This window comes from Panthera leo, chromosome E2 (assembly GCF_018350215.1).
Source record: "Panthera leo isolate Ple1 chromosome E2, P.leo_Ple1_pat1.1, whole genome shotgun sequence".
Classification (NCBI taxonomy): Eukaryota; Metazoa; Chordata; class Mammalia; order Carnivora; family Felidae; genus Panthera; species Panthera leo.
In genome coordinates, this window is record NC_056693.1 from 1106919 (window position 1) to 1123318 (window position 16400).

A 16400-nucleotide genomic window follows, 5' to 3' on the forward strand; every position below is an offset into this window, starting at 1 on the left:
ATCCATCAGAGGAACATGGGTGAGATATAGATTAAATGGGAAGGCTATGAGTCAATATTTCATTTTTGAGCCTCATAATTCTTTTATGGGGTTTATTACGCTCTTCTCTTCTTGAGTATAAGAGACATTTTGCACCATAAAACAGCTATATAAAGCAGCTTTCATAAATTTTTCCTGCCAACAATAATTTCATGAATTTTTCCCACTCATGTTTCATTCTAAGACAGTACATTTAAAAAAAATTTTTTTTAACGTTTATTTATTTTTGAGACAGAGAGAGACAGAGCATGAACGGGGGAGGGTCAGAGAGAGAGGGAGACACAGAATCTGAAACAGGCTCCAGGCTCTGAGCAGTCAGCACAGAGCCTGATGCGGGGCTCCCATGGACCGCGAGATCATGACCTGAGCCGAAGTCGGATGCTTAACCGACTGAGCCACCCAGGCGCCCCTAAGACAGTACATTTTAATTCATTGTTTTTCTTGTTCCAGTATTTTATTCTTAAAATATTTGTAAGTGTTTTATTAAATTTTGGAGTCACAGATTCAAGTGAGTTCCATATTCAGAAATACAGAGACATGGGCACTGTGCCATCTGGAGACAGTAACTCCCACCTAATCTACAGGCCCTTCTAAGCTCAGCCAGTTATTCAGATATGTTTTTTAGATAACCACATCTTCCAAAATAAGAGAAGAATCTATCTTGTTACAAAAAACGTCCCAATATTGAAATGTGGAAAGTCTACCTTAATGAAACTCTGGGGGCGCCTGGGTGGCTCAGTCAGTTAAGCACCGACTCTTGATTTCGGCTCAGGTCATGACCTCACGGTTGGGGAGATCGAGCCCTGCGTCAGGCTTTGCGCTCAGAGCACAGAACCTGCTTGGGATTCTCTCTCTCTCCCTTTGTCTCTGCCCCTCCCCCTCTGACACTTTCTCTCTCTCTCAAAATAAATAAACATTAAAAAAAGAAAAAAAAAGAAAACTCTCTGTGTGGCACACAAAACTGCTCTGCTTTGGAGGAGATCTAAGGATGGCCAGTGTGTTACATCAAATAAAAGCATCTTTAGTCAATGATAAAAATGCATAAACACAAAAGAAAATAAGAAAATAGTAAATTTAACAATATTTAAGGAGAGATCCTCTTGAAGAACATTTCTTTCTCTCAGAAATGCACAGATAGTTCAGTACTGAATGTTGAAATATAGTGATATTCTCAAGTGGACTGGGGACAGACCAGCATGCCAGCTACCAGTAAGCTGACTTGCTAATTTCTTATTGTGATATTTCCATGTTGAAATGAGAGTAACTGCGAGATGATGTTACTGTAAATGAAAACTTTAAGTGTTCATGTCAAGATTTGAGATGATTGTGTAATCGAGAAAAGGTATAGAATTATAGAAAACATTATTAGATTTAATAGCATAGCTTATGATACACATACTCGCTAGAAAAAATCAGAAATCAACAGATTTCATGTCTACAGGAATATTATCTTTTTTTAAGTTTATTTATTTATTTTGAGAGAGACAGAGACAGCACAAGTAGGGGAGGGGCATAGGGAGAGAGAGAGAGAGAGAGAGAGAGAGAGAGAGAGAGAGAGAGAGAATCCCAAGCAGGCTCCGTGCTGCCAGGGGAGAGCCCAATGTGGGGCTTGAACTCACAAACCGCGAGATCATGACCTGAGCTGAAACCAATATTTGGATTCTTAACTGACTGAGCCACCCAGGCATATCAGGAATATTATCTTTAAAACAAGAATGGAGATTATTGTGAATATGAGTAATTACAACTTTGCAAAGTAGCACTAAAATTAAAGAATTGTGTGGAATGATGAGACAAAAGTAAAAATTCTTAATATATTAAGATCAAACTGCAGTGCCTGGGTGGCTCAGTTGGTTGGGCATGTGACTCTTGATTTCAGCTCAGGCCATGATCTCCTGGTTCATGAGATCGAGTCCAACGTCAGCTCTGTCCTGACACAGTGGAGCCTGCTTGGGATTCTCTCTCTCTCTCTCTCTCTCTCTCTCTCTCTGTGCCACTCTCCTGCTCATGCTCGCTCTCTCTCTCTCTCTCTCTCTCTCTCTCTCAAAATAAATAAATATACATAAAAAACCAACCAGGGGTTCCTGGGTGGCTCAGTCGGTTAAGTGTCTGACTTCGGCTCAGGTCATGATCTTGTGGTCTGAGGGCTGGAGAACCCCATGTGGGGTTCTGTGCTAACAGCTCAGAGCCTGGAGCCTGCTTCAGATTATGTGTCTCTCTCTCTGCTCCTCCCCTGCTCGCACTCTCCCTCTCTCTCAAAAGTAAATAAACATTTTAAAAAATATATCAAACTAAAATAGCAGAGACTGTAGATTGAGAGAGAAAACTGAAAACTGTAAACAATCTGATTCATAAAGCATGTATCTTATTTATACAATACCCATTAAACAGTAATCTAAATTCTAAAAATTTCATGGCATTTGGGCAATAAAAATGAGTACATTTAAATCATTCAATGCAGAGAATTTTCTCTCACAAAGATAAATTGTATTAGCAGCACCTTTCAGTGATATAGAAATCTGTAGTTAGTTCAACAAAACATAGCAGGATATTTATAAACCCTCATGCACACACATAAACAAACACACATAAGGTCAACTAAAATTTAATTATTTGTGAAGATAACTTATTATATCAGTTAAAAAATTTGAGGTTTGGTTGGTAAAATAGAGGTAAACATTGACCTCACACATCAGAGAGCTTTAAAGACAAGATCCTAAATTAAAGAATGCCAAATACTGTTAAGTCAAATAATTATGTGTATATTTTTAATATTTTTGGATAGGGAGAATCATGATCACATATGGCACAGATCAGAAGCCATTGTATTTCATATAAATGAATTAAAAATTTAACTAAAATTAAAATTAAACCAGAATATAGTAAGTAAATATGTAGAATTGGAAAATAATTAATAACTCAGTATTGATATTAATCAGTTGAATAAATGATGAAAAAATGCCAACCAAATGTATGAAAAAGTAGAAGTTAATAAAAGATTTGTTTCACAAATGATCACAAATGTAATGAAATCGAAATAATATTCTATTATTTTAAATTATGACATATTCACTTGTCTGAATTTTATTATGAGTCAAATTTCTCCAATAGGAGTTTTACATTTTTACCTTTTCTACCATAAGGTATAATTAACAAAACCACGAATAACCAAATAATTGGAAGGCCTTTAAAATCACCTGAATGTTGGGGTGCCTGTGTGGCTTAGTCGGTTAAGCATCCAACTCGCGGTTTTGGCTCAGGTCATGACCTCAGAGTTCGTGAATTTGAGTCCCACACTGGGCTCTGCACTAACAGAGCAGAGCCTGCTTGGGATTCTCTCTCTCCCTCTTTCTGACTCTCTCTGTCTCAACAAAAATAAACTTAAAATAAAATAAAATACAAACTATAAAATAAAACAAAACAAAACAGTCTTAATGTTTAATAATGTTGAAAATCTGGGGCCCCTGGGTGGCTCAGTCAGTTAAGCATTCGACTCTTGATTTAGGCTCAGACCATAATCTCACAGTTCATGAGTTCGAGCCCCACGTTGGGCTCTGTGCTCAAATTGCAGAGCCTGCTTGAGATTCTCTCTTTCTCTCTCTGCCCCTTCCCCGTGCTCTCTCTCTCTCTCTTAAAAATAAATGCACAAACATTTTAAAAAATAAATAAATAATACAAAATACTTAAAAAATAAAAATGTTGAAAATCTGAGTATAGAATAATCATAGATTTCTATATTTCATCTTGTAGAGATTTAGCATCCATTTTTACCTCAATGGCATTTAACAGCCAGCGATTTTTAGCTTAAAAGGCATTTAATTTGGCACTTTAGAAAAAAGGATGGTCTTTCACAATCATATTTCAGTAGTTTCGATTACATTGTCAACAATGTAATTATAATAGAGGACAATGAGCATTGTGGTTCAGGGGAAGAAACCGTCCCCTCATAACCATGCTCGTGGGCCCGTGGGCGTGTCAGTGCCGGGCAGGGGACGTGCTGACCCCACCAGCACTCATCCCCTGTGGTCCATGGACATGAACTCTCAGGTGTAACAAAAATATATCACAGAACTGGAGATAAGAGCAGGGGGAAGGGGAAAGACTAGGACTCGTTTTGAAGAGAAATCATAAAATGGATGTGAAGCACAAAATGCAGGTCAATCGCCCTGGGATGGAATGACCCATTTCCTTAAGCCACAGAGACCACATCGCTGTGGTTATTGAGCCTGCAGCCCCTGAAGAACTGTGGTGATTCACAGGCGACCATGCCTCAGTTTCCCCTGATCACAGGAGTTCTGTGGAGACACAGGGAGGATTCAGTTAAGTGCCTCCTGCTCTCAAGGGCAGGTAGATGAACTTGCCTGTCAATCAAGGTCTCCGGTCAAATTTTTTTTATGGAAAAAGAAATTTCCTAAACTAGGTAAGTATGGGAGTGGCAGAGAGAGGAGAGGGAAGAGAAAGAGAGAGATTGATTCCGAAATTTGGAGGCTTCAATGACAACGGCAAGGTATTTAAAAATGTAATTGAGAGGGACGTGTTTTAAACTTCCTGATTGTTCCTTATCACGATCTTTAGCAGTATTTTACTTTTATGTGTGATTTGAATGCCTATAAACAGGAGACCAAGTGAGACTTTCATTCCTCTGAATGGCAGGGTCATGTGAACAGCCCCTACTCAGGAGAGAAAGGCAGAGACATGTTATTACAGACTTCCTTCAGCCCAACATCCTCTGCCACCATAAGAAATGCACACAACAGCCTGAAACTCAGGCACCAGGCCTCAGCTCAGCGGCTGGCAGTCCCCTTCCTTATGTTGCTACTCCCCACTTGCCTGTGGTGCGAAGCTGGTGGGTCCAGGCGTGCGGGCAGGGAAAAGGAAGAGAAGATTACAAAGAGGGTATCGCCAGGACGAGAGAGGGGGTGTTGAGCAGTGCCAGGGCCAGCGGACAAGAGTGGAGGCCGGCTTCTGGTTCTCTCAGCAAACATCTTTCCTAAATATATAAGAAATGTGTATTCTCTGACCCCAGAAAGCAGAAATATTCTACAGAGAATAGTTATTTCTGGATTTCCTGATATAAAATACTTCTAAGAATGTTGCTTATCTGCCAAGAACTGCTACCTCCCCAGCTGGCATCTGTGGTCAGGACAGTGGATGTCTGTTCGGGAACAGAACCTCAGGATAAAGGTTGGGGAGGCCACGATCGCGTCTCCTTGCTGGGAAGGGATTATCATTTCACCTGTGATTGCAGGTGACAGTTGTGACTGTCTGCAAGGGGAGAGGAAATTATCTGTGAAAACACTTGTGAATTGTGTATACAGAACCACACACTATTAACATTTAATAATAAAGATTGCCAACAGATGTGGCAAAATATCTGAGAAAGGTATTACCTGGGAAATACGGGGGGGAGGGGGAGTAAAAAGGGACGGCAAGGCAGACGCACAGCGAACGCTGAAATCTATTAAAGGAGAGAATGCGGTTGAGCAAATTTCTCTGTTGGATCCTTCATCATTTGGAAGGTTTTGTTTTCAAAGCGTGAGTTGTCAGCCGCTTAATCGTGCTGAGCTACGATGGGGAATTCTTTTATTCTGACTGGGACTTCTCGAGCTCTTAGTTTCCAACAAGTTGGAAAAAAGTTTCAGACCTTTTGTATTAATTTTGTTTTTTGTTTTTTGTTTTTTTACCCCTCTGCTTCTGCCATCCCAAATGTGTCCATTTATATATTTCTACAAGTCATTTACAGTCTTTTTTTTTTCTCTCTCTCCTTCCCTGTGGTTCTTTCCCTGTAACGTCCATAGCTACAGGTTCACTGATCTTTTGTTACAAGTTGTTTTATCTGCTGCCCATCCCATGCAGCATATTTTATTTTACTTAAATTTTAGTTAGTTAACATACAGTGCGTATGTTAGAGTCCACTGTCTCTTTCCATAATTTGGCTATTGTTGAGGATAAACATCAAGGTGCATGCGCCCCTTCAAATCAGCAGTTTTGTGTTCTCTGGATAAATTCCCAGCAGTGCAATTGCTGGGTTGTAGGGTGGTTCTATTTTAACTTTTTGAGGAATTTTCATTCTGTTTTTTCTGCATTTCATTGTATCTATTTTTTTTTCTAGAAAGTGAAACTTTCTTTTTTTTTTTTAAAGTTTATTTATTTATTTCGAGAGAGAGAGAAGGCACAAGTAGGGAAGGAGCAGAGACAGAGAAGGAGAGAGAGAGAATCCCAAGCAGGCTCTGCACTGCCAGTGCAGAGCCCGACGTGGGGCTCGGGGCAAGATCATGACCTGAGCCGAAGTTGGACGCTTAATGGACTGAGCCACCCAGGCGCCCCATCACTGTATCTAAATTTTACATCAAGAGGATAACCTGTGAATAAATATTGAGCTCTATGATATGCACGCTGGATTCTTTGGGGGGGGAGTGTGCAGATGCATGTAACTTACTTTGAATGTTTAAAAATTAAGATGGATTAATGCCTGCATAGAAAATCGTACGTACACAGTGGACTTACAGCTGTCCCTTGTAAAATTCATTCTGTTTGCTGTTTACTTGAAAACTTTCACAATAAAAAGTAATCAATTGCAGATGGATTCCATATGGATTCTAGACGGATTTATCCTTAAAATGCGAAAGACTCTCAAGTGATAGAATTCAGATAAAGAAAAGCTCTTTGAATTTCTCAGTAATATTTAAGAGTGTAAAAGTGTCCTGAGACCAAAAGTTTTGAGAACCTCTAGCCTAGAATGACATGTGATTATATGCGTCAGCATACATGGACAAGAACTTGTATAATAGCACTGTTGTAAGTGCCCCAAACTGGAAGCAATCCAAAGGCTCAACAATGGGAGAATGGCTAGATGAATTATGACCACAAAATTCTTAAGAGCCTTGAAAATGAGTAGGACAGAGAACATGAAACAATGTCGATCAATCTTACATTTATCATGCAAAAGAAGTAAGGCCAAACAGAGCCCATATGATATGATTCCAGGAAAATTTAAGCTACATGTTGGAGATTTACACATTGTAGGGAAAGCTATTGGGCAAATCCAGTAAATGATGTCCTAAAACAGGGGATTGGGGTCTCTTGTGTCTGTCTCTGGAAGCCACATTAGATGCGGAAAGTGCTGAGCGATATCCATCTGGCCATTCTGTGAAAATAGAAGGAAAGTTTATACCTACTGTCTCCCAAGAAGTATTTTGATCCAAAAGCTGCCATTGTCTGAGGTGTCCTTTTTGAGAAAATACCTGAAGGTTTGGCTGAGGCAAATTGAATAAGAATCAGATCTGTGGATCTCCCTTTGTGCCTGATGACGGTATGACGTATGCTATGAACAGCTGTGCGAAATCTGAACTTTTATTTAATATAGGGGAGGAAGAGTTCATAAATTTTGTTGTCCATGTCATAGGAAACTAAAATGTAATGAGATTTTAGTGTTATCTTCAGCCCTAATCAACTTTCCATTTTGCCTCATAGTCTATAAACCTTCTTGGTCATCCTAGCTTGTGCAAAACAGCATTTTCTGCCATGTCCAGACAGCAGGACTTGTCTCAAAAAAATGCTTCTCAGGATTGGGACCCCAGCTCAGATGTACCCTATGACCCAGCAATTGCACTACGAGGTATTTATCCAAGGGATACAGGTGTGCTGTTTCGAAGGGACACATGCACCCCCATATTGATAGCAGCACTATCGACAACAGCGAAAGTATGGAAAGAGCCCAAATGTCCACCGATGGATGAATGGGTAAAGAAGATGTGGTATACACACACACACACACACACACACACACACACACACACACACACACAATGGAGTATTACTCGGCAATCAAAAAGAATGAAATTTTGCCATTTGCAACTACGTGGATGGAACTGGAGGGTATTATGCTAAGCGAAATTAGTCAGAGAAAGACAAATATCATATGACTTCACTCATATGAGGACTTTAAGACACACAACAGATGAACACAAGGAAAGGGAAGCAAAAATAATATAAAAACAGGGAGGGGGACAAAACAGAAGAGACTCCTAAATATGGAGAACAAACTGAGGGTTGCTGGAGGGGGTGTGGGAGGGGGGGTGGGCTAAATGGGTAAGGGGCATTAAGGAATCTACCCCCGAGATCATTGTTGCACTATATGCTAACTAATTCAGATGTAAATTAAAAAAAATAAAGTTAAAAAAATTAAAATTAAAACAATTTTAAAAAAAGATTCTCTCTCCCTCTGCCCCTCTGCCCCTCTCTCTATCTCTCTGTCTCTCTCTCTCTCCAATAAAAAAATAAAAGCATCCTGCTCTCAGGAGAGGGGAAAGCACCCAGTTGGTTAGAATGCTGAACGCTCGAATAATAAACCCATCTGGACAGGTAGGGGGACACCCAGAGTCCCCTTTGATGATAGGGAGGCCCTCTGAGCACAGACAGGTTAACACATTCCTAAATGAATAGAAATATCAAAGCACCTTTAAAAACTGCAGTCTTGGAGTCACTTTTCCTTTAAAGAGACTTATTTCTGTACGACGGAGCTGGGAGTGTATTATCGTCCGCTGACGGTAGAAATTCCAGAGATGCTCTATTCCGGGCCAATCAGGCCCTGGCTCCCAGAGATGAAGAAACCAGATGCCAGCACCACCAAGTACCAGTGGGCGCCAGGCGTCTACCCAGGGGCGGGAGCTGACAAGCATTATCTCATCGCCCTTCATGTGTCTACAGAGAAGAAGATTAGAGGAAATATCTCCAGGGTCACTGGGTTCGTCAGCAACAAGGGAGCGATTTCAGGGCGCAGAGAAGGTGGAGCGGTGATGCCAGCCAGTCTCAGAGGAGCTGGCCACGGGCAACAGCGTTTCTCGGAATCCCTCAGAACACCACCTTCCTGCCTCTGTTCGTGTGTGTTCACGCTCCGAACCCAGCACGCACAACTGTTGCATTCATGTACTGCTCCCACTATAAATATGAGGTGATGACGTGGACTCTCTTCCTTCTAAGAGTCTAACGGTTATTTGAAAAGAACAGCCACTTACCAAATTGTTGTTCGATGCCAGTGACTGCAGGGGCAGGATCCATGCAGGTGTAGACAGGGGTCATCCGGACACTAAGATAAAGGTTTGCGACTCGGTGAGCTCACCTCCTCGCTGGGAAGTGACCATCATTTCATCTGTAATTGCGCGGATGGTCTCTGCCGAGGGATCTGAGATTATTTCTGAAAAACATCTGTGGTTTGTGCGCAGCACTGACAGCTCTTAATGTTTATCGGTAAAGTTACCCAAGAGGGTGAGGTGAACAGAAACAACTAGAGGGAAGTCTTACTTTAGGTGTCTCAAAGATGATGAGGCGTTCATGGGACGTCAGCAGAAGACCCTGAAGTCTGAGAAGGAAGAGAACGAAGCAGAATACAAGGCTTGATTCCTGCCTTTACGGTCTTTATTCCATTCTCCAAAATTATCACTTGTCACTAAGAAACCCACACACTGGCCTTGAGGCGAGCGAGAGGAAGCAGCAGGGACAAGTTGCCAGAGGCCACAAACCACTCACGTGTGGTTTAGCACATGTGTGGTTTAGCACACACGTGTAACTCCTCTGCGCCCGGTAGTTTTCTTTTTTTTTTTTTTTTTAATTTTTTTTTTAACGTTTATTTATTTTTGAGACAGAGAGAGACAGAGCATGAATGGGGGAGGGTCAGAGAGAGGGAGACACAGAATCTGAAACAGGCTCCAGGCTCTGAGCAGTCAGCACAGAGCCCGACGCCGGGCTCGAACTCACGGACCGCGAGATCATGACCTGAGCCGAAGTCGGAAGCTCAACCGACTGAGCCACCCAGGCGCCCCCCCGGTAGTTTTCTAAACCATCAAGATGTACACGGAAACCAACTAGGCAAAGAATCCCTCATAAAGCTTACATTCTGCTTGAGGATGAGAAACAAACACAGGTCATTTGGTGATCATTCATTGCTGTGGACAATGAATATGGAGTGAGTGGTGAGTGCCGTAGGGAGGCGGGCATGTGCGGCCGTCGTAACTAGAATAGGAGGGTAGGGGTATCCCGGATCAGACGACATCTGACAAAGACCCGGAGGTGAGGGTGAGGGGTTGAGCCAGGTGTATGCCTTGTTTCCAGGCAGAAGAAGCAGCACAAACACCCAGAGAGGCCAGAGCCCACGTGGTGTGTCCAGGGAAGGGCCAGCAGGGTGATGCGGCCCAAACCAGGCCATTTCGGAGGAGAGGGTGGAGAGACCGAGTCAGAGGGGCCACACCGCTGAAGTGTGTGGGCACCTCAGGGGAAGCCACAGCCCGTACAAGGCCTTGACCGGAAGCGGTGCACAGCCACTCTGTGGGGGATGGACGTGGAAGGGGCTGGAAGCACAGAAACCGTTTAGAAGGTTCGAGTGTGAGATGGTGAGGGTGCCAACTTGGAGGGAATGAGGTTGATGATTAAAAGCGGTCACACCTGGGGATGCCCGGGGGCTCAGTCGGTTAAGCGTTCAGTTCAGTCAGCTCAGTTCATGATTTCCTGGTTGGTGGGTTTGAGCCCCGCATCGGGCTCTGTGCTGACAGCTCAGAGCCTGGAGCCTGCTTCCGATTCTGTGTCTCTGTCTCTCTCTGTCCCTTCCCTGCTCGCACTCTGTCTCTCCATCTCTCTCAAAAATAAATAAACATTAAAAAAAAGTTCGTTAAGTGGTCAAACCTGGGTAAATTCTGAAGCCTATGGGACAGAGGTGAAGAGTGGGAAAGTGAGGATCCAAGGGTGAGTCTGGGAATTTTTGCCTGGGCAACTGGAATATGAGTTGTTATCAAAAGGAATAGGGAAGGGTGATGTTGGGGTAGGTTTTTAGGGGATATCAGGAATTTGGTTATGAACCTGTTCAGTCTCAGGTGCCTACTAGACCTTTAAGGATAACGTCAAGTAAGGAATTAGCGCTAAGTCTGAAATTTGGGAGTAGAACCTGGGCTGAACGCATCAATTTGAGAACTGTTGGTTCTCAGACGGTGCATCAGTTATAAGACAGGGCGAGATCCCACAGAAATGAAATAAGAGCTCGGGGCGTGGAAACAGGGAAATATCAGAAAATACCCTTGAGAGACTGTTGCACAAAAGTAAGAGACGTGGAAGAAGAGGAATCGTATTGGCCCAAAGAGTGAGTGGGGGCTATCACTTATGGGGAAGACAGTATTTAAATGCAGCTTGTGAAAGAAAAGTACAGGGGCGCCTGGGTGGCTCAGTCGGTTAAGCGTCCGACTTCAGCTCAGGTCACGATCTCGCGGTCTGTGAGTTCGAGCCCCGCGTCGGGCTCTGGGCTGACGGCTCAGAGCCTGGAGCCTGCTTCCGATTCTGTGTCTCCCTCTCTCTCTGCCCCTCCCCCGTTCATGCTCTGTCTCTCTCTGTCTCAAAAATAAATAAAAAACCTTAAAAAAAAATTTTAAGAAAAGTACAGCATCGGTAGCTCAAACCAAACAAGAGATTTGACCAACCACAGGGTTGGGTTCAGATTGGTCATTTCCTCCTGGAAGTTTTATCCCCTGTGCAGCTCCCACATGACACTGTCTGGCTGCGTGCAGGAATTTTATTACCATGGTTTCACAGCAAATTGAATCTTTAATGACTTGAGAGCAACCATCTCTATCCTGACATGACTTTTTTTTTAAAGCTTTTTTTAAGTTTATTTATTTTGAGAGAGTCAGAGACAGCACAAGTGGAGGAGGGGCAGAGAAAGAGGAGAGAGAGAATTCCAAGCAGGCTCCGTGCTCCCAGCACAGAGCCCGATGTGGGACTTGAATCCGTGAAGCTGTGAGATCATGACGTGAGCTGAAACCAAGAGTCGAACACTTAACCGCTGAGCCACCCAGGCGCCCCCATATCCCGACATGGCTTTTAAAGAAGGATTTTTCGGGCGCCCGGGTGGCTCAGTCGGTTGAGCGTCCGACTTCGGCCCAGGTCATGATCTCACGGTTCGTGAGTTCGAGCCCTGCGTCGGGGTCTGTGCTGACAGCTCAGAACCTGGAGCCTGCTTCAGATTCTGTCTTCCCCTCTCTCTGCCCCATCCCCACTCATGCTCTGTCTCTGTCTTAAAAAGAAATAAAACATTAAAAAAAAATAAAGAAGGATTTTTCTTTTTTGAAATATTACAGCTATATTCTGATAAATATTTACCTGGTAAAGATATTTCCATCCTTTAGCTTTATGATTCCCCCACCTTCATGCTTAATAGTATCTTTCAAAACTCATAGGACAGTTTTTGTTTGATTTGACTATGACTATATGGGACATACTAATGTGGTTATGCTTTCTATTTCTCATTTCACAGGGTATTATCTCTAGGTAGAATTGGCCTGTAGATTTAAAATTGATGAATAATAAATCGGTTACAATTCTTAACTGTTCAACATATGCATACTCTAAGGTACAGACAGACGTAGACCAAGGCAGCCAAAGTAATTATGAAATTGGAACAAAATATGGAAGACACTTTTGCTGGTGATATTCGATGCCTTGGTTTAAACCCGTACCAATCACTGTTTATTATATGATGCATAGTCTGTGCATTTAATTGTCCAATTATGTGGTTGGTCAGCCCTCTCATCCTCCCCTCTGCCAAGCTGTGGAGTCGCCTCGGGTGGCAGTCCTGCATATTTGGCGGCGACATCTCCATGGGGCGTGGCCCACGGAGCCTGTGCCCTCTAAGACAGAAATTCTGTGTTCATCAGAACATTTCCACTGCTGTACCAAGGGCACACACATTTTCAGTGGGACTTGGAATTCCAGAGAATTGCCTTTGTGAAAAACTGGCAATAGTTTCTTTAAATTCCATCTCTCAGTTTTCCATAGGAACATCAAGAAACAATGAACAGCTTTAGTAATGCAGAGTTTGACCGCCATTTCCTTGAGGAAGGCTTTACTGCCAAGGACATTCTGGACCAAAAAATTAATGAAGTTTTGTCTTCTGATGATAACAATGCCTTCTTTGTCACAGACCTGGGAGACATCCTAAAGAAACATCTGAGGTGGTTAAAAGCTCTTCGGCAGCTCAGGCCTTTTACACAAGTCAAATGCAATGATAGCAGAACCACAGTGAAGATGTAGCTAGCTGCCATTGGGACAGAATTTGTGCAAGACTGAAATACAATTGGTACAGAGTCTCAGGATGGCTCTAGGGAGGATTATCTAGACAAATCCTTTATTTTTTTTTTATTTTTTTTTAATTTTTTTTTTTTTAACATTTATTTATTTTTGAGACAGAGAGAGACAGAGCATGAACGGGGGAGGGTCAGAGAGAGGGGGACACAGAATCTGAAACAGGCTCCAGGCTCTGAGCTGTCAGCACAGAGCCCGCCGCGGGGCTCGAACTCACGGACCGCGAGATCATGACCTGAGCCGAAGTCAGCCGCCCAACCGACTCAGCCACCCAGGCGCCCCTAGACAAATCCTCTTAAACAAGTGACTCAGGTTAAGTGTACTGCCAGTAATGGAGTCCAGATGATGACTTTCATTAGTAAAGTTGAGTGATGAAGGTTGCCAGGGAACATCCAAAGGCAAGGTTGGTTTTGCGGGTTGCCAGTGATGATTCCAAAGCAGTCTGTCCCCTCAGTGTTAAATCTGCTGCCACACTCAAAACCAGCAGGCTTATTTGGGAACCGGCAAGAGGGCTAAGTATTGATGTCCTCGGTGGCAGCTTCCGTGTGGGAAGCAGCTGTACCGACCTTGAGACCTTCGTGCAGGCCATCTCTGACGCCCACTGTGTCTTTGATATGGGAGCTGAGGTTGGTGTCAACACGAATCTGCTTGATGTCTGTCGGTGTGGCTTTCCTGGACCTGAGCTTAAATGTGAAGAGATCACCAGTGTTATCATCCCAGCACTGAACAAGTATTTCCCATCAGACTCGAGGATGAGAATCATAGCTGAACCCGGCATATATGATGTTGCATCAGCTTTCATGCTTACAGTTAATATCATTGCCAAAAAAACACAAAAAACAACAAAAAAACCTCCTAGTAAAGGAACAGACACGCTCTGATGAGGAGTCGCGTGAACAAATCTTTATGCATTACATGAATGATGGAGTATCTGTATCATTTAATTGCATCCTTTATGCTCATGCACACATGAAGCCCCTTTTGCAGAAGAGACCCAAACCAGATGACAAGTATTATTCAAGCAGCATATGGGGACCGTTGCTGTGACTTGCCCGAGATGCATGCCAGCGACTGGACGCTCTTTGAAAACATGGGTGCTTAACAGTTGCTGCTGTTTCTATTTTCAACGGCCCAGAGGCCAACTGTCTACCGTGTGATGTCGGGTCAACATGGCAACTGATGCAGGAAATCCGGAACCACGACTTCCCACCGGAAGTGGAGGAGCAGGACGCCAGCAGTCTGCCTGCGACTTGTGGCCTGTGCTTGGGAGAGCAGGATGGAGCGCCCCCCACCCCCTTTGGCCATCTGCGCCAACGCTAGCGTTAAGCTAGCATTAACGTGTGCGTGCCGCTCCTGGAGCTGTTAACTTCGAGTCTAGCTTGAATTATGGGATTTGGGGGGACCGTTTCACTTAATTACCACTAGTTTTGAAATGTCTTTCTGAGGGGCGCCTGGGTGGCGCAGTCGGTTGAGCGTCCGACTTCAGCCAGGTCAGAATCTCGCGGTCCGTGAGTTCGAGCCCCGCGTCGGGCTCTGGGCTGATGGCTTGGAGCCTGGAGCCTGTTTCCGATTCTGTGTCTCCCCCTCTCTCTGCCCCTCCCCTGTTCATGCTCTGTCTCTCTCTGTCCCAAAAATAAATAAAAAACGTTGAAAAAAAAATTAAAAAAAAAAAAAGAAATGTCTTTCTGAGTAGGGTTTGCACGGATGCAACAATACGGAAGACTAGGAGAGGGGTCACTTATCTGTGTTCCTATGGAAACTATTTGAATATTTGTTTTATATGGATTTTTATTCACTTCACTAAAGAATGCCCCTCAGCTGCTGGGCAAGCGTTTGTAGCTTGTGCGTCGGCGGAATGGGCCGAAAGCTTAGTGCTGTGACCTGTTTTAAAAATAAAGTATCTTGAGGGGTGCCTGGGTAGGCTTAGTCAGTTGGGCACCCACTCCTGCTCCCGGCTGAGGTCTTGATCTGGGGGGCTGTGGGTTCATGCCCCACCCTGGGTGTGAAGCCTACTTTAAAAAAAGGGAAACTGGAGAGTGTGATGCTAAGTGAAATAAGCCATACAGAGAAAGACAGATACCATATGTTTTCACTCTTATGTGGATCCTGAGAAACTTAACAGCAACCCATGGGGGAGGGGAAGGAAAAAAAAAAAAAAAGGTTAGAGTGGGAGAGCCAAAGCATAAGAGACTCTTAAAAACTGAGAACAAACTGAGGGTTGATGGGGGGTGGGAGGGAGGGGAGGGTGGGTGATGGGTATGGAGGAGGAAACCTTTTGGGATGAGCACTGGGTGTTGTATGGAAACCAATTTGACAATAAATTTCATATATTGAAAAAAGAAAAAAATAAACACAGAATATGATCAGAAGGAGAAATAAAAACTACCATGCTCTGAAAAAAAAAAAAAAAAAAGGAACTTGAAATAATGTGGGTTTTTTTTAATGATTGTCTTGGTCATGAAAAGGCCAATGGTTAGAGGGGTAGACTGAGTTCAGTCCAGCTGGTCTGGAACTAGCCTGAGCGGTTTTGCTGAAAACAGTACACAACACTGACTCATGGTCAAAGCATGCCACGTACTGATGGTTGGTATTGCTTTGTACTTCTAAATTCAAGGCGAGTATGGGGGCAGTTCACACAAGTTTATTGATATTGTTTACTAATATGTTTTCACCTGGGGTCTGTGAGTGCCTGAGGCTCTCCAGTGCTGAGGCTGATTATACAGAGGGAACATGCCTCCAGGACCAGAAGTGTATAAACTTCATTTTGAGTTCCCTGGTTCCCAGGTGTTCTGTCTACACTAGTGGCTCCTGAACTGAGAGTAAAGTAATGCAGAGCTACTTACAGAGGGAACACCACTGGATCTACATCTGACTTCTCTAGCTTTTTCTGTGAGGCAGGCCTTGCTTGGAATAGATACTCTTACTTAAATGTTTTTGCTGTATTGTATTCTTTTCCTTGCAACAAACTGCAGTTGGGGTTCAGTCATTTGGAATCCTGTGAGGCTTCTTTAGCAATTAAATCCTGGCTGCCCCTATCTATACAAGTCTAACAAGAGACTTTTAAAATAAAAAGTCATTCTACTTCAAATTTAAATTTTATGGGTTGGATTAATTTCTAACTTTATTTTTTCATAATCATAAACTGATGTACCTCTGTCTTTTCTTTCTATCCTTTGAGTTGTTTAAAATTAATGCAACCCCCCACTTGTCTAGAAGATCCTTTTCTCACTTTTCTTGGA

General features: G+C 43.2%; 1 protein-coding gene and 1 pseudogene across 1 annotated transcript in view; one reads left to right on the top strand and one right to left on the bottom strand.

The window, feature by feature from the left end:
- Positions 1-16400, bottom strand: part of LOC122208947 (zinc finger and SCAN domain-containing protein 4-like) — a 197679-nt gene that overhangs the window by 33569 nt on the left and 147710 nt on the right. The window lies entirely within an intron of this gene.
- On the top strand, positions 13489-14600 carry LOC122208956 (annotated as a pseudogene).